Source organism: Monodelphis domestica, chromosome 1 (genome assembly GCF_027887165.1).
Source record: "Monodelphis domestica isolate mMonDom1 chromosome 1, mMonDom1.pri, whole genome shotgun sequence".
Lineage (NCBI taxonomy): Eukaryota > Metazoa > Chordata > Mammalia > Didelphimorphia > Didelphidae > Monodelphis > Monodelphis domestica.
Genome location: NC_077227.1, coordinates 561,449,006 through 561,468,458, shown reverse-complemented (window position 1 = coordinate 561,468,458; position 19,453 = coordinate 561,449,006). Strand labels below are relative to the sequence as shown.

Genomic DNA, 19,453 nt, shown 5'->3' with positions numbered 1-19,453 from the left:
ACTTTCCATAGCTGTCATGTTAGCCAATCTGCTAGGTGTGAGGTGGTACCTCAGAGTTGTTTTGATTTGCATCTCTCTGATTATAAGCGATGTAGAGCACTTTTTCATGTGCTTATTAATAGTTTTGATTTCTTTGGCTGAGAACTGCCTGTTCATGTCCCTTGCCCATTTATCAACTGGAGAATGGCTTGATTTTTTGTACAATTGATTTAGCTCTTTGTAAATTTGAGTAATTAAACCTTTGTCAGAGGTTTTTATGAAGATTGCTTCCCAATTTGTTGCTTTCCTTCTGATTTTGGTTATATTGGTTTTGTTTGTACAAAAGCTTTTTAATTTGATATAGTCAAAATTATTTATTTTATATTTTGTGACTCTTTCTATGTCTTGCTTGGTTTTAAAGTCTTTCCCTTCCCAAAGGTCTGACATGTATAGTATTCTGTGTTTACCTAATTTACTTATAGTTTCCTTCTTTATGTTCATGTCAGTCACCCATTTTGAATTTATCTTGGTGTAGGGTGTGAGGTGTTGATCTAATCCTAATCTCTCCCACACTGTCTTCCAGTTTTCCCAGCAGTTTTTATCAAATAGTGGATTTTTGACCCAAAAGCTGGGATCTTTGGGTTTATCGTATACTGTCTTGCTGAGGTCGCTTGCCCCCAGTCTATTCCACTGATCCTTCTTTCTATCTCTTATCCAGTACCAAATTGTTTTGATGACTGCTGCTTTGTAATATAGTTTGAGATCTGGGACTGCAAGGCCCCCCTTCCTTTGTATTTTTTTTTTCATTATTTCCCTGGATATCCTTGATCTTTTGTTCTTCCAAATGAACTTTGTTATGGTTTTTTTCTAAATCAGTAAAGAAATTTTATGAAGTTCTATGGGTATGGCACTAAATAGATAGATATTTGGGTAGGATGGTCATTTTTACCATATTGGCTCGTCCTACCCATAAGCAGTTAATGTTTTTCCAATTGCTCAAGTCTAGTTTTAGTTGTGTGGAGAGTGTTTTGTAGTTGTGTTCATATAGTTCCTGTGTTTGTCTTGGGAGGTAGATTCCTAGGTATTTTATTTTGTCTAAGGTGATTTTGAATGGGATTTCTCTTTCTAGTTTTTGCTGCTGAGCTGTGTTGGAAATATATAGAAATGCTGATGACTTATGTGGGTTTATTTTGTATCCTGCAACTTTGCTAAAGTTGTTGATTAGTTCAATTAGCTTTTTGGTTGAATCTCTAGGATTCTTTAAGTAGACCATCATGTCATCTGCAAAGAGTGATAACTTGGTCTCCTCCTTGCCTATTTTGATGCCTTCAATTTCTTTTTCTTCTCTAATTGCTACTGCTAGTGTTTCTAGTACAATGTCAAATAGTAGAGGTGATAATGGGCATCCTTGTTTCACTCCTGATCTTATTGGGAATGCATTTAGTTTATCCCCATTGCAGATGATATTAGCTGATGGTTTTAGATATATACTGTTTATTATTTTTAGGAACGCCCCTCCTATTTCTATGCTTTCTAGTGTTTTCAATAGGAATGGATGTTGTTTTCTTATCAAAGGCTTTTTCTGCGTCTATTGAGATAATCATGTGGTTTTTGTTGATTTGCTTGTTGATATGGTCAATTATGTGGATGGTTTTCCGAATATTGAACCAGCCCTGCATCCCTGGTATAAATCCTACTTGATCATGGTGGATGACCCTTCTGATCACTTGCTGGAGTCTTTTTGCTAGTATCCTATTTAAGATTTTTCATCTATATTCATTAGGGAGATTGGCCTATAGTTTTCTTTCTCTGTTTTTGACCTGCCTGGTTTTGGAATCAGTACCATGTTTGTGTCATAAAAGGAGTTTGGTAGAACTCCCTCTTTGATTATTATGTCAACTAGTTTGTATAGTATTGGGATTAACTGTTCTCTGAATGTTTGATAGAATTCACTGGTGAATCCATCAGGCCCTGGGGATTTTTTCTTAGGAAGTTCTTTGATGGCTTGTTGGATTTCATTTTCTGATATGGGATTATTTAAGAATTCTATTTCTTCTTCTGTTAGTCTAGGCAGTTTGTATTTTTGTATATATTCATCCATATCACCTAAATTGGTGTATTTATTGCCATATAATTGGGCAAAGTAATTTCTAATTTCATCTTCATCGGAGGTGATGTCCCCCCTTTTCATCTTTGATGCTGTTAATTTGCTTTTCTTCTTTCCTTTTTAAAATTAGATTGACCAGTACTTTGTCTATTTTGTTTGCTTTTTCAGAGTACCAGCTTCTAGTCTTATTTATTAAATCAATAGTTCTATCACTTTCAATTTTATTAATTTCTCCCTTAATTTTTAGGATTTCTAGTTTGGTTTTCTGCTGGGAGGTTTTAATTTGATCGCTTTCGAGTTTTTTTATTTGCATTTTCAATTGATTGATTTCTGCTCTCCCTAGTTTGTTAATACATGCACTCAGTGATATGAATTTACCTCTGATTACTGCTTTGGCTGCTTCCCAAAAGGTTTGAAAGGATGTCTTGCCATTGTCATTTTCCTTGATGAAATTATTAATTATTTCTGTTATTTCTTCTCTAACTAAATGATTTTGGAGTATCATATTGTTTAATTTCCAATTAATTTTTTATTTGGTTTTCCACGTACCATTACTGATCATTATTTTTATTGCCTTGTGATCTGAAAAGGCTGCATTTATTATTTCTGCTTTTCTGCATTTGTATGCCATGTTTCTGTGACCATAGTATGGTCAATCTTTGTGAATGTGCCATGTGGTGCTGAGAAGAAGGTGTAAATTTAATTCACTTCTTTTACCTCTTTCTTATTTATTTATTTATTTGATTTATCTAAATTTGATAATGGTTTGTTCAAATCTCCCACTAATATTGTTTTACTGTCTATTTCTTCCTTCAATTCTCCTAGTTTCTCCATTAGAAATTTGGGTGCTATATTATTTGGTGCATACATGTTGATTAGTGATATTTCCTCATTATCTAAAGTCTTTTTTAACAAAATATAATTACCTTCCCTATCCCTTTTAATCAGGTCTGTTTTTGCTTTGGCTTTATCAGATATCATGATTGCCACTCCTGCCTTCTTTCTATCAGTTGAGGCCCAGAAGGTCTTACTCCATCCTTTAATTCTGACCTTGTGGGTGTCTACCCGCCTCATGTATGTTTCTTGAAGACAACATATGGTAGGGTTTTGGATTCTAACCCATTTTGCGATTAATCTACGTTTTATGGGTGAGTTCATCCCATTCACATTCAAAGTTATGATTGTGACTTGTGAATTCTCTAGCATTTTGATATCCTTCCCTAATTCTAACCTTTTTTCTTTAGCTCTAACCTTTTAATCCAATGATTTACTTTAAATCAGTCCCCCTTGTCCCCTCCCTTTCTAGCCCCTCCCTTTTTGTTTCCTCCCCCTCCCCCCCTCTCCTTCCCTTCCCTTTTGTTTTCCCTCACCCCTTAACCCCCCTTGGTTTTCCCTTCTCCCTACCCTTGTTGGGTAAGATAGAATTCAAGATCCCAATGGATCTGGATTTTTTCCCTCTCAGAGTTGATTTCCCTGAGAGTAAGGTTTAAGTAAAAACTCTCTTCCTCTCCTTCTTATAGGAGTTTTCTTCCCCTCTCTTTCCCGTGTGAATCTTTGTGTGAGAAAGATTATTCTATTTGATTTTTCTTTTCCCCCTATTTACACATTACATTTTCCATATATTAATATATATAGATTGATATAAATGTAGTCATTATAGAAGAGAGTTTGAATAAATGAAAAGATAATTTTCTCCTTTTCCCTTTCCATCATATTTACCTTTTCAGGTATTCCATGCTCTTTGTTTTTCGATATTGAACTTTCCACAGGTCTCTGGTCTTTTCTTTGCAAAAAGTTGGAAATCTTCTATTTTGTTGAATGCCCATACTTTCCATTGGAAGTATATAGTCAGTTTTTCTGGATAGCTGATTCTTGGTTGAAGACCCAGCTCTCTTGCCTTTCTGAAAATCATGTTCCATGCCTTACAATCATTCAGAGTGGAACTTGCAAGGTCTTGTGTGACCCTGATTAGCATTCCTTTATATCTAAATTGTCTTTTTCTGGCTTCTTGTAGGATTTTTTCTTTTGCTTAAAAGCTTTGGAATTTGGCAATTACATTCCTGGGAGTTGTCTTTTGGGGATTTACTGTAGAGGGTGTTCTGTGAGCTCTTTCAGTGGCTGTATTGCCCCCTTGTTCTAGAATCTCTGGGCAATTTTCTTTGATTATTTCTTGTATTACGATGTCGAGTTTTCTGTTTATTTCTGGATTTTCTGGTAGTCCAATTATTCTTAAATTATCTCTTCTTCCTCTATTTTCCAAGTCTGTCACCTTATCAGTGAGATATTTTATGTTCTCTTCTAACTTCTTGATCTTTTGGCTTTGCTTTATTAATTCTTGCTCTTTTACCTGCTCGTTGTCTTCCAGTTGCCTAATTCTGACCTTTAAAGCTTGGTTTTCCTTTTCAGTTTGGTCAAATAGGTTTTGTAGTTGCGTGACATTCTTTTGCATTAATTCCCACTTTTCCTGCCAGAAGGCTTCCTTCTTTTGGATCATTTTCGATTCAAATTCTTCAAAAGTTTGTAGAGAGTTTCCATTTCCTTTGGAAGGTTTCAGCATGTTTGCTTGTGTTTCCTCTTCTATCTCCTCTGTATTTTGTATTTTTGCTCCATAAAATGTGTCCAAAGTTGCCCCCTTCTTGTTTTTCCTGTTGTTTTGAGGCTTTTTTGCTTCTGTGCTGTTTGCCATCTCTATCTGAGTGAGGGGGTCTGGCTCTTCTGTTATCTGTCTGGTGTTCAGTGTCTTTAGTCCCAGGCAAATTGTCTGTCTTCCCCAGGAAGCCCGGAATTGCTGGTATTTCAGTGTTTCGGTGTTACTACCCTCCTCAGTTCCCTCCCGATGCTTCTCTGTTGCCTTACTTCTATGCTCTGCGCCTGGCTTGACACTCTCAGATGTATTTCAATGCCTTTGCTGGCCAGAGGAGCCTGTACTCTGAGGGGGAGGGGCTGGGGTGCGTCCTTCAGAATAGCCAATTCCCGAGGCCCTTTTGCCTGCCCTAAGGTTCCTGTTGCTGCCTGGGATTCAGCACTCTGGGTTGGGGGGGATGGGTCCTGGGACCTTCCTTTTGCCTACCCCTTAGATCCTAGTGATCTTGGGTTCTAACTTTTGGGGGGCTGTACCTTTTGATCCAGGTCCAGGAGGAGTGTTCCTGGGGTCTATTCTATTGTTTGTTTTGAATTTCGGTGTCCTAGGAGCATTCAGTTTGAGATCGGTAAGGAAGGGTTTCTGGAGCTCTGAACTTTAGCTTTCTCTAAGCTGCCATCTTGACTGGAAGTTTTTAAAAGTTTTTAAACTATCATAGGTCTACATTTGTTCTCCAGATTTTCCTTCTAATGCAGGTTATATATATATATTCATTAATTCAATCAACAAATGGGTATTGAGCTGCTTTATTAACAATGAGTGGTTATACAAAGGAGCTCAAGATATAGTCTGTGCTTTCAAAGCTTTTTAATCTAATATAAGAAGAAAAGAAATGGATAAATATACTATTACAGAAATGAATATGAAGTCCATAAAGGAAGGATAAGAATAACTTGTTAATTACAACTTATCTCCCATTTCTTGTGCTTTTGACTTCACAAAAATATTTCTGGAAACTCATTTTAACATATTTCTGGCCAGTGTCAATATATTTAATTGAATTTAAAATAATACAATTCATGTGAGGTTTTTTTAAGGAAAATATTTTTCAGAGTTCAAAGCTAAAAAGTAAAGCCTATTCATCCTTTATATTCTTTTCACTAGGATTTAGGCATATAACCACTATCTTATTTTTGTCTTAAATAACTTTATCTTATTTTTCCTCAAACTTAAAGGGATTGAATCTATTATCTTTCTCCATCTCCTTTTTTATTCCAAAAAGTTAAAGATTTATGATTTCATTAGTATGATTATTTTATTAACTCAGATTACAACTTGTCCACAGTTTAGTAGATGCATATTGTAGGATTTTTAATAATTATTACCTGCATAATATATATGCATATATATATATATATATATGTGTTTTTTCTTTTCTCAACCCCTAATAATATTGATTTCTGGTGAAAAGATCTCTGAACTTAACAAAATTGGGCCTCAAAAAACAAGTTATTGTTATTGTAGAGATATGAGCACATAGTGCTGAATAAATGCTTATACATTGACTGATTAGAGATTCCTCCCAAAACAGAATAAATTTTTCATCAGGTTAGTTTTATCTTTCATAATTTGAGAAAATGAAAAGTTATTAGAATGATTAATCTTTAGTATCTTGTTTCTCTTTATAAAATTTGACGATTTTTAGGATTTCTTATCATTAACATCTGGTGAAAATTCTGAATTCATATCTTACATTTATCTTCCTGAGTGTACATATTATATACATTATCACTTCCAGTGTTGTCTCATGATGAGAAATTATCAACATGAGAAAGTATTGATAGAATTCAAAAATAGTTCTAACAATGATTTAATTGCTTGACCTCATAACTTAATGAGTTAGTAATAAATTTCAGTCAGGGACCTATAAGACTCTAGGCTTGGTCACTTATTTGATAACTACTTAAAATAATTATACACACACATATTTGAGGTAGCTAGGTTTGCAGTGGATAGACTGTTGGACTTAGAATCAGGAGGGCCTGAGTTCAAATTTGATCTCTGATATTTCCTGTGTGGCCCTAGACAAGTCACTTAACCCTGTTTGCTTCAATTTCTTTATCTGTAAAATGAACTAGAGAAGGAAATGGCAAACCACGTCGGTATCTTTGCCCAGAAAGCCCCAAATGGGGTCACAAAAAGTTGGACATGACTGAAATGATCAAACAACAAATATCTTATTTTTTATGAAATACACTGGAAAACACCAATGCTGATCAGTCTTATCTTTAGCCTATTTACTTTGAACGAGACTTTAGCATTTAGTCAACTAGTTGAGCTATTCAATCTATATATCTTCACCTAGACAGATAGCTTTATTTGGGGGTGGGGCTAGCACTCAAAAAGCTTCAAATACAGTAAACTGCATAAGCTTTAAAGACCCACTTACTATCAATTGGCACATACAAATGCAAAGAGTCGTTTAATGGTTCTTTGACTGTTGTATACTAAAAATTTAATAAAGACATGAATCTCTGATCAATTTTCTTTGAAAAGTTCCTAAACTCTATATTAAGTGATCATTTAATAAATGAATATATTAGCACACTGGTGAGCTTGAGCTTCAAAATGCACTTAATGTCATTCTTCTAACTTATGCCTAGTAATAATATTAGACTTGTAATCAGAAAAACTTGAATTTGGATCCTCATTCTTCTACTTATCACCTTTATGTCCTTAAATTAAGCCTTTAGACTTTATCTATAAAATGGTCATAATAACATCAGTAGCATTGGATTTGTGAGAATAGATAATGTAAAGTATGTAAAGTGTTTTGAAAACCTAAAATCATTATATGAATATGGTTCTAGTATATATATATATATATATATATATATTATGATATAAATAATCACTCATGAGAGAGAATAGGCCTGGATATATAGAATTCATGTACATGGAGATGAAGTTAAAGTTGGAAAGCAGATGAGATTTCCAAGAGAGAAGAGAAGAAAGAGGAGAAAAAAGGAGGGGAAAAGAGAACATAGTCCATAGGAGAGCCCCTACGTGCATTTGCAGTCATGAAAAAGAACATGGATGATGATACACCAAAGGTGACAGAGAAAGAGTGGTCTAATAGAATGATAATCAATGGAAAGTACGAATGAGAATAGAGAAGAGAGTGGCCACAAGTGCAAATTCTGAAATGAAGTCAAGAATGATAGAGATTAGGAAAAAAGTTCTTTGGCATATAAATTGTTTCCATTATTCAGTTGTATCGGTTGTGTTCAATATTTTGTTACCCTTTGTGGGGTTTTCTTAGCAAAGATACTGGAGTGCTTTGGAATTTCCTTCTCCAGCTCATTTTTCATATGAGGAAACTGAGGCAGATAAGATTCAATGTCTTACTCAGGATCACACAGCTAGTGTCTGAGTAAGGATTTCAATTCAGGAAGGTGTCTTCCTAATTCCTTACCTCTCACTCTAACCTCTGCCCTGCTTAGCTGCATGTGAGAAATTCATGGTGATTAGAGAGAATATCTTCAGTTGAAAAATTGTTTAGGAAACCAGATTATGGATTGATAAGTGAGAGAAGAGGAAGTAGCTGGAATGAATAAGACTTATAATTGTAATTACTGCTTCAAGTCTCAACGTTCTACAATCATAGTTGCTGAGGAGGATATAAGTCTTTACAAGTATTTTTGTGATCATCTTGTTTGTTATTTCTTATGGCACAATAGTATTTCATTACTATTATATATAAAACTCATTACTATTATATATAAAACTTCTTTAGCCATCTCTCAAATATTTTCTGCATTAAAAATCATAAATTAGCTGTCTATTTCAGGTTCATTCATTTTTCCATTAAAATCATACTGAAGTGTATGTTTTGATCCCTGCCACCTTGAAGTGCAAAATTATGGTACACGCAGAGGAAAGATTTGATTTGTCTGCTCTGTTTTGTGACTGATTTCTGAATTCTACATGGTAGTGAACCACCATGTGGCTTACTACACTCTTTGAATATTTATAAAGATCATCTAGTATATCATCATTGAAATTCATAAGAATGATAAATTAATGAAGATATAAAACAGTGATCATCTTAATATTAAATAGTGTTAAATGACAACAATTGTGATTTATTTATGTTTAATAATAAATTATACACAGCATAATTATATTATATTCATTCATCTTGATTTCATGTTGGTATCCTTCATTTCAATTTACTATTTAAATATCACTTATATGCCAAAATTGGAAGGCACTTTCATTCTTCTTCAATGTGGCAGAAGTTTGTGTCAAACTACCATATCCTCAGTCTGACAATAGGATATCCCCCACCACCCCATCCCCCTCCCTCCCTCTTCTTAAATAAAAGAAACAAAGACAATTGTGCCTTTTTAGCACAACTTACATTTGCATTGTATAGTGACTCCTCTGTTTCCACTCTTTCTTGTTTCTTAGAATGTAAGCCCATTGACTTTAGAAAACACACAAATGTAAACACCTTGTGCACACATTACAACTAGCCATATATAGTCCTTATTGCTTGTAGATATTCAGTGATTTCCTACCATTACTTATTCGTGTACTTTTACTAGCTAGTAGCTTCCTTCAAGATTTTTTAATATAATTTTTTTTTTAAATTTGCTGGTGTATACACCATGAGAATTATTGAGTTGTCCAGGACTTAGAGGTCTCAGTGACCAGTAGACCAGATGTGGAAGAGCAAGAAATGAGACTTAACCATGGACTTACACAACTAACAAAGTGCATGTGGTCATTCTACATTTGTCAAAGGCAACAGAGTACACTAAGACATAATTCTTTCTTGCTGTCAGTGCAAATCAAACTCAATGTCATTGTAGAGTATGGGATGAAAGAGATTGATGGTGATGAGGAAGTTATTCAGGCTTTCAGAACTCCAGAGATATGAAGTATTCAAAATATATTAATGACAATTTTGACCTAGAATATCAAGGGTTGTCTTAGGAATTATGAATATTTTTTGCTTATTTTGCTCACATTCTTTGGATATTTTGTGCTCAGAGAAGTGTTTCTTCTGGTTTCTCAGTTTCCCCCATATTGTAATATATATTTTTAGTTGTAAGAGGCAACACAGATTATTCAAATATTTTCCTCATTTTGTAAATGAAACAATTAAAACTAAGAAATAAAGTGACATACCACATCACAATGATACAGTTGAAGAAAAAAACAATTCTTTTTCTTCCATATCTAATTTTCTTTTAACTCATTTCCCTTCTCTAAAGCATTTGAAGTATATAGAAATCAAAATGAATTGTTAGCTAATAATTCCACAGTACAGGGACAGTATTATGTAAAAAAGAGGTCCTACATAGAGTTTACAATATTAGAATATCTAAACATGAGAGAAGTCTTCTCATTCTTTGGGCAATCAAGTTCAACACACAAGTGCCTTCTCTTCTGGTATACTATATTCCACCTACTCTCTCTACATCTTATATTTAATCAGCTAATGACATATTGTCTATTCTAGTAGAATGTGAGTTCCCTAAGGACAGAGACCAGTTTTGTCTTTCTTTCTTTATGTCGGTATGACTTAATAATGTCTGGCACTTTATAAGTGCTTAGTAAATATTTGACTGACTGATTTTGTACTCTTTATATTCTAAGCACTATACCAGATATTCAGCATGCAAAGATAAATAGGAAAAAAAGTTATATACCCTTGAGAAACTTATATGTTAAAGTCTCCCATCTTTATAACATGTTATCCTTATCTCCTCATTCTTATTCCACTCATATAATCAGCTGCCAAATATTGGATTTTCTATTTTAATATTTCTCACATATAAAAAGCTCTACTCTCTACCATTGCAGCAACCACCCAAATTCAGGTCCTGAGTACTTCTTATCTGGACAATCATAATGAACTAATTGTAATTACTGCTTCCAGTCTCAACGTTCTACAATCATAGTTGCTGAGGAGAGTTTTCTAAAGCTCAGGTCTTGCCTACTGTACTTTGTAGTTGGTCATTTTTTAAAACTGATGACCAAGAAAGTCAAATATTCCCCTTTTCAAGAAACTACTTGATATCTCTAGGATAAAATATGTGTAGCTTTTAAAGCTCTCTACAAGCTGCCTTTCCAATTTTCTAATGAATTATTCCTCTTCACAAACCATATGTTATAGTCAAAAAGGTCGTATTTCTATTTCTCATGCATAGCGTTCCATTTCCATTTTCTGCATTTTTTATTGGCTGTCCTCTATGCTTGAATGGACTCTCTCTTCACCAATATACCATACCATTACCAGTTTCTTTCAAGACTCAGCCTAAGTACCAATTTCTGCCTGATGCCTTTCTTAACCCTTCCCTACCAGCTAAGCCCAATCTCTTTTTTTTCCAGTTAGTATAAACATGAATATTTAGGCTTCTAGGAAACTGGTATGATTTGTCTGTGTGGGTGTGTGTATACAAAAGTACCATGTGTGCATGAATGTATGTGTGTTGTGTAAAGATTAAAATTTAGGGAATATGGGGAGACTGAGGCATCTGAGGCAGGTAGAAATTAGTTTCTCTCTGCAAGAAGTATGATATTTTTTTAGAGGTTTATTAAAGGTTAAAGATTAAAGAATATACAAGTAAGAAACATGTGCCTAGGCCAGAGGCCTAGACAAAATAACCTCACATCACGCAAAAGACGCGCCTGCTCCAAAATGGAAGTCCAAAAAGAGCCAAGAGAGAGAGACTCTCAAAAGCCTTTGAATCAGCTTAAATACCTTCTCGATCTCGGCCCAGGTGAGATTACAAGGCATTCTGGGGAGTGGAGCAAAGGCTCGTGGGGATTGTAGTCCTGTATTCGAGTCTATTTTTTACAGTTGTCTCTTGACAGATTATAATACATATTGAGTTTCAAAAACCTTATTGAGACAGGGGATCCAATGACACACTTCATACATTCCCTGAACTCTTTTGTTTTACTGGGAAAAAAAAGTAGAAAGTAGATAGATAATAAGATATGAATACAAACAAAATAAATACAAAGTAATTTCTGAGACAAAATGACTGAAAACTCAGAGGAGGTGGTGCTTGAGTTGAGTCTTGAAGGGAATATGTATACCAAAAAAATAGAACAAATAAAGTGGTAACACATTCCTGTGTGTGTGAGGGGGAGGTTGTGGAGGATAATCTGTCCTAAAGCAGAGATGGAAGTTACAATGTTTAGTTTTGTGAATGGCAAATAAATCAGTTTGACTAGAACAGAGAATACATTTGAAAGAATAAGGTAGGGAGTAGCTAGGTGACTCTGTGATTGAGAGCTAGGCACAGAGACAGGAGGTCCTGTGTTCAAATATGATCTCAGACACTTGCTAGCTGGGTGACCCTGGGCAAGTCACTTAACGCCCATTGCCTAACCCATACTGCTCTTCTGCCAATACACTGTATTTGACTCTAAGATGCAAAGTAAGGGTTTAAAAATTAAAAAAGAAAAAGAAAAAGAAAGAATAAGTTATGAGCATTCTGAAAAGATAAGTTAGGTTTGATTTTAAATGCTAAAGAGAAGAGTTTTTCTTTTATTCCAGATGAAATTGCCACAAAAACTTTTGGATCTAGGGAGAAAAGAGTTCAGGAGTGTGCTTTAGGGTGATCTATTTCACAGCTATGTAGAGGATTAAATGGAGAAGGAAGAGTTTGGGGGAACCAATGAGGAAGTCATTTGGATCTACTAGCCTCATCTGAAAAATGAGGGGGTTTAAACTATTATTCCTACAGTTCTTTCCAGATATAAATCTTTAGATTTAAAGGATACCAAAAAACCCCTTTAATTTAGTCTATCATCCTATCTTCCTCAAATTATTTGGATACCTTTGGTCTACTTTATATTCAGGAAATCTATGCTTTAGTGAAATGCTTAAGATGAAAATAACATGACTGCTGGAATGTAGTCTTGCATGTTACGTTTTTTAAAATAATTTCTTTAAAGAAGAATAAAAACAATATTTTCTACCTCTGTATCTTGCCTTGATGAATCCAGAAGAATTGTATCATGGTAACTGAATGTGAATGAATAGAAGTCAGGTGTTACGGGACAAAAAAAAATTCTTTCATCAGGCAGCTGTTGTTATTAGAAACATTTAAATCTTTAGGATCAACATAATGGGATCATAGGTTTAGAGCAGAGAAGGCTATTAGAGGCCCTCTAGCCCTACCCTCTCATTTTACAGATGAGGAATCTGAGGCCCAATCAGGTTAAATGCCATGTACCATTACATTGTTATACATTTTGGAGCCAGTTGAAGCCTTGTCCTTTGAATCAAAATTCAGTGTTCCTTCACTGAATCATGTTGCTTGGAATGGGAACACAAAGTAAAAGTATTTTGTTGATGAATGTTTTTTTCAGTCCATTTATGCCATTATAACATTTCAGGCCTAGTTCTTAGCTATTCTGCAATTAACCTTAGTTAATTTAGGATGCTGCCTAAGTGAGTTCCTAGTTTACCTTGCTAGGAAGTGTTTCATAATCTTTCAAAGAAAAGGAAGAATGGACTCTCCACCATGGCCTCTCTTCAGCTATGTAACCACACATTTAAATTCATTATTCTGAGTTTTCAATAAGTAGGCTTGATTTTAACAATCACACTTGGCATTACTGAAGATAAATGAAGACCAATGTATCAACACACATTCATTGAATACATGGCATGTACTCAGTTCTTGGGCAGGAGGTCATTTGCTGTATTGGTGAGTTTACCAAAGAGTTGGAATATTAAATTAGAATTTAGTAGCTAATTGATAATTCAAACAACATTTAGATAACACAAAATTTCCTCCAGATTCTTACTTTGTAATTTTTTTTTCTTGATGAGAATGGGCAATGAGGGTTTTGTTTCTTTTTCTTTTCTTTTCTTTCCTTTTTCCCCTTCTCTTTTTTAACTTTTAGTATTCATTTAACATGCTTCAGTGCTTTATTTAGATATGGGCTCAGAGCCATTTGACAGCTTGTATCAAATACTTTTTCATATCACATACTTTTGTTCATAAGAACTAAAGCTTACATAAAAATTGAACTGACTGTGCTTCTAGATAGCACTGGAAGACTGTCAGGGTCAGATATGTGTGACAAAGGGAACAGAACAATTAAAGGGGAGGTAGAAGGTTATAAATGCTAGTTCTCTAAGATCCTTTCTTGTCGATAAACCCTTTGCTTTCTAAATTACTGGGAAATGTACTATTTTTTATGGAATATTAACACTGTACAGTTGAAAAAAAGATGGGATTTTACAGAATGATAAAAGATGGAAATCTTCAAAAAGCTAAATTATTGAATATTTTATAATTTCTTAGATAATGATAGAAAGGGAGGAGGATGTTTCACTGCATCAAATAATCTTACAAAAAAAAATTTAAGCATCCAAACTTGTTACAATTTTCACATTAGGGATAAAGCATAGTGGATAGTACACCAGGTCTGGGTCAGGAAGCCTTGAGTTCAAATTTACCCTCAGACACTCAGTAGCTATGTGACCCTGGACAAGCCACTTAACCCTTTTGCCTCAGTTTCTTCATCTGTAAAATGAATTATAAAAGGAAATGGCACTCCAATATCTTCCCCAAGAAAACTCCAGATGAAGTCATCAAGAGTGAGACAGGACTGCATAATAACTAAATTCCATATTAAGGACAAAGTATTGACATTACACATCAAAAAAAGAAAAATAATCACTTTGGGGTGACCATATCTGTGATTTCATAGGCAAGGAGAGCTTTTTGTAAAGAATGTCTTCTTCCAATTCAGGCTGGAACATTTATTGCAACTTGTAGGCATAGGGAGTTGCCTGGGATTCTGAAAAGTTAAATGACGAACCCAGGGTTACACAGCCATTATCTGGCAGAAATGAAACTTGAGTCTTTCTGACTCCAAAGCTTATGCATGCCATTCATTGCTTTACAGTGTTGCCTTCATACGAAACAATTACACACATCAAGGAAGCACTGATTTCTCATGATTATCCTTAATACAGGAACATTTTCCCATGACTTTCGTGTCATATTGGGAATTATTATAATACAAAAAAATACTTTAAAAATGTACAGTATGTATAAGATTATATTCTTATTCTCACAACTGGAAAAAATAACAAAGGCAATAACTCTGTAGAGGACTACTGTTACAATTAAATTCAAACTTAATAATTAAACTTAACTTCTTAATATTAAACTGAAAAAATATTTTGTTTCTTAAATCAATTTCTATTAATAATAGAGAAAGCAATAGTGGTCAATAAATTGCTAAAACAAAGTTCAAAGTGACAATCTACTTATTTAAACTTTTTATTTCTGCACGGAGAGATCTTTGGTGAAAATTGTACACACCTCAATGTAGAATGTAAAGGTCCAAGTCTTTGACATTTATTCTCCCTTTAAATGTTTGGGTTCATAAAGAGCTTAGTTTCTAGAGTCTGTTTCATTTCTTTTAGGCATTATGCCTATATTTAAAAAAAAAATTCCTAATAAGCTTATACCTGATATATAGCCTCAGAGATTTGTAGCCTCTCAAAAAATGGATTCAATTCAATGATCCTGTGTTTCTAATCATAGAACTTGTGATGTAGAGGTAAAAGGAATCTTAGAGATCTAGACTAAGCAGAAATCCTACTGATAAAATTCTTACTCATGCTTCACTAGCGTCTTTTGAAGAACTAGACTGATGGTCCTGCTCTCTGTGGAAGTAGACCACTCTTGTTAGGGACATTTTTTTCACATAGAACTAATATTTTCCTTTCGGTAACCTCTGCCAATTGGTTTTCCTTCTGCTTTCTGGGTCAAGCAGAACAAAACATAATTTCTCTTCCTCATAATAGTCCTATGAGAAAACAGGTATTATACTTTCTCTAACCTCATTAGTCTTCTCTTTTCCAAGTTGAAGTGGTGCACCTCATAAAGCAAGTCTGGATACCCAGAAGTTCAAGTTAATGGAACCAATATTTATTTATTAATCTATTGATTAACAAATGCACCTACTGGCCAGGTCATACTTTCCTAGTGAAAACTGAACCAGACTGAAGTTACAATGCAGTTTTATAGGGTGCAAGATACAAAGCAAACAAGGTTCATTAATGAGACATAACCTTGATGAAGCAAGCAAACCTTATTGTCTAGAAGCCATATTTATCATTAGCATGGGGTACAGGACATTCCATTGTATATCTTATCCTAGCCTGGCTTCTTTGTTAGCAAGGGAGTTACTTTTTCATGGATACTGATTGCATGTTGTTTTGGTTCTGAGCTCTCTGGGGAAAGCAGAAATCAGAAATGAGCTTACAGGTTTAGACTTATGAGGATCAAGAGAAGTTGTTAAAGAGCTTCAAGAAATTTTAAAATGTTTTACAAATATGTTGTTAACAAGAACAGTGTATTACTCTGTATTTTTTAGATAGTTAATTCTGATTAAATAATTTCATATAAGCCCCATTTTTCAAATTGGCAAACCATTGCCTTGAAAATAGAAAAGCATTTAAAAAGGAGGGGGGGGGGAGTGGCTGGGTATCTCAGTGAATTGAGAGCCAGGCCTAGAGACTAGAGGTCCTAGGTTCAAATCTGGCCTCAGATACTTCCCAGCTGTGTGACCCTGGGCAAGTCACTTAACCCCCATTGCCTAGCCCTTACCACTCTTCTGCCTAGGAACCAATACACAGTATTGATTCCAAGATGGAAGGTAAGGGTTTAAAAAAAAAGAAAGAAAGAATGAAAAGGGTGCATTCCATTCTGTTGTTAATGTTAAATTTTTTAAATATCCCAGAAAGAGTTTTATTTATTATTGGTATATGACAAGTGAAGGATTGGTGAGATTTGTTGTTTATTATAATTTAACTATATCCTTAAGATCTGTCAAAAGAAAACCAGCAAGAAAGATTCAATTCAGTAAAGTACTTAAACTATAATCATTTATTCCTTCTTTGTAGCATCTTTTTGCTTAGAGCACTAGGAATCATGCTTATGTGAAATTGATTTCCATGAGTACTTTTCTTTTCATCAGCTTTAGCTTTGAGAAAAATTAATTGCCCATGATTCTGGTAGAATAATCATTTGGGATTTATAGCTCCCAATTGTATATAATCTGTTTGTCACCATGCATCCTCAATTCTACCTTATCCCATTTGAAAGCTTTTCCCTGTTTCAGAAAATCAACCATATTTTACATCTAATCTCTATCAGAATCCTTTCTTCTCTCATCTATAATCCACTCAGGCTTGCTTAATTCATTCTGCACTGTAACAACCTTTTAACGAAATACGTTTTTTTCTCTTCAGGAAGCTAGTTTGGTTTTCCCTTTAAAGAACTTCAAAGTTGTCTTGAGGTGACATAAATGGGTCTCAACTATTCTTCTCACTTCTATTCAACACCAGGGAATGAAAACGAAAGGAATACAATGATGATACTCTTTCCAAAGTCAGACATTGCTTTTGGGTGCTGCCTGGGAAGAAGTGTAAGGAAATGCCGGAGCTATAGATATAAAATTCCAAATATTACCCCTAATGTAAAAATGTTAATATCCATTCTAACCTTCCATATTTGCTACAGCTGCCTCCATTTGTTGCAGCCATAGCAGTCTCATGCACATGGGAATGCACCATCATATTAAAGATGAGGAAACTGGGGTTACAATGACCATAGCTAGTAAGTGGCAAGCCTTTAATATCAACATGTGTTTTATGACTCTTACTTAGCACTGACTCTATTAGCTCAAATTTGTACCCTTTAATACATCCTACTGTGGAAGAGAAAGAAATTGGGAAAGCATGCAAGACCAATTTCTCACTCTTCCACACTACTGTTGCAAGGTAGATTTTTGTGCTCTGAACATGATGTGCTTGTCACCTACTGAAAAGATCAGAGGCTGTGGCAAGACCAACATCTGTTTCCTGAAAGTTAAGCTTATTTCTACTCTCCCACCCCTTAAAAGTTAATGAAACCATCTTTGAGATGTAATTGGTCTAGTCCTTGCGATATAATTGGTCCAGAAGAAAAAGGCTCACTTGTGGTAATAGCTTCCTGCTCATCTTAGTACAGAAAGCAAGCAAGCAAACAAACAAACAAATAAAAAAAACACAGCCACCAGAAATCAGGGGACTGCTAAGAATTGATTCACATTGAGTACTACCAGAGGAAAAGAGGAACAAGAGAAGTTGTATCCAACTGGAGCAATGCTTGATCTTTACTGGATATATTCTGTATAGGCTATTATTAGGTAACAGTTCTTTAATGATAACAATAATAGCTGACATTAATGTAGCACTTACTGGGTACTACATTAGCTACTAGGTGAAGGTACCTGGGTCACTCAGTGGATAGAGCTCTGGGCTCAGAGCCAGGAACAGTTGAGTTTAAATCTGGTCTCAGACACAAAGTATCTGTGTGACCCTGGGCAAGTCATTTAAACTCTTTGCCATAATCCACTGGAGAAGGAAATTGACAAACCAGTCCAGTATTTTTGCCAAAAAAACTTCTTGAATCTATGGGTTCACAAAGTTAGAAAAAAATGAATGATTAAAAAACAGCAATGTGCCAGACACTTTACAATCATTGTTATCAATTATTTTTATTTATGAAATTATATGATTTTCACAATAACTTTATGAATTAGATCCTATTATTATCTCCATTTTATAGTTGAGGAAATTGAGGCAACCAGAGGTCAATTGAGTTTCCAAAGGTCATATATAAGTATTTGAAGCTGGATTTTAACTCAAAATTTCATGACTCCAAGTTCACCTACATGGCCATTTATTTTACCTTTTCATTTACCTTTTTCTGATTTTATGCTAGATGGGTTATAAGTGTATCATTTCATTCCCATCTCTTACCTATATTTCCAGAGCAGTTTGAGTCAGGTCTGGCCCAGAATATGGGGCAAAACAACAACAACAACAATGTTTATCTCAGATTTGACTTAAAGTTGTCACTGGAACAAAAGAAACATTATTTGCTATTGGATAGCAGTAGCAGTAATCATTAACAAACATGAGAATCTTCTGACTGCATTTTTCTTCACCAAATTTATTTCAGTGTCTATAAGGGGGAAAAGTTATTTACTTGTGCAATGAATGTTTTTAGTGTAATAAAAGCACATTTTTATATAGGACATTGACAATGTTATTATTCAAAAATGTTATTCAAATTAAGAAAAATAAATAAAAAACTTTACTATGTAAAAGTAATCTTTATCTCAAAGTTAAAAAAAATTGCAGTTACAAAAGTGTTGATGGGAAGTAGGCATACAGTTAAGGCAGGACTAGATGAAACCACTTTAAGCAAAGGGAAAACTAGGAAGTTACATCGAGGTGACATTTTAATTAGACCTTGAGTGATGACTGGAATGTCAATTGTCAAATGGTATTCCAGTGAAAGGGAATTGTATAAGTAAAATGTGGAAGTAAGAAAGCATGGGCCATGTAAGGGGCCAGTGAGTAGCCTAGTTTGACTGTAGTATAGAATATAAATGAGCTGAATATCTCTTTAGGCAAGTCTAGCTGAAAGGGAAATATTAGTCAAAGAAACAAAGCTGCAGAAAGTAGTATGTCCTTCAAAGGACAGCAGAGACTGCTATAAAATAAAGGACTAAGCTGCAATTTATGTGAAGGACTAGCATACCAAGTGATTTCACAGTCAGAGAAACATATCACCATATATATAGTGCTATGTTCAGATGTTAACAAGATGCACTTATTGAAAATAAATTGGAACATGATATACTGTATTTTTATTTAAATCCTTTTAAGATACATTTCT

The 19,453-nt window shown here is 34.5% G+C and overlaps 1 protein-coding gene across 2 annotated transcripts in view; it reads left to right on the top strand.

Moving 5' to 3' along the window:
- CSMD1 (CUB and Sushi multiple domains 1) overlaps positions 1-19,453 on the top strand; it is a 2,624,761-nt gene that overhangs the window by 1,682,286 nt on the left and 923,022 nt on the right. The gene's annotated exons all lie outside the window — the stretch shown is intronic.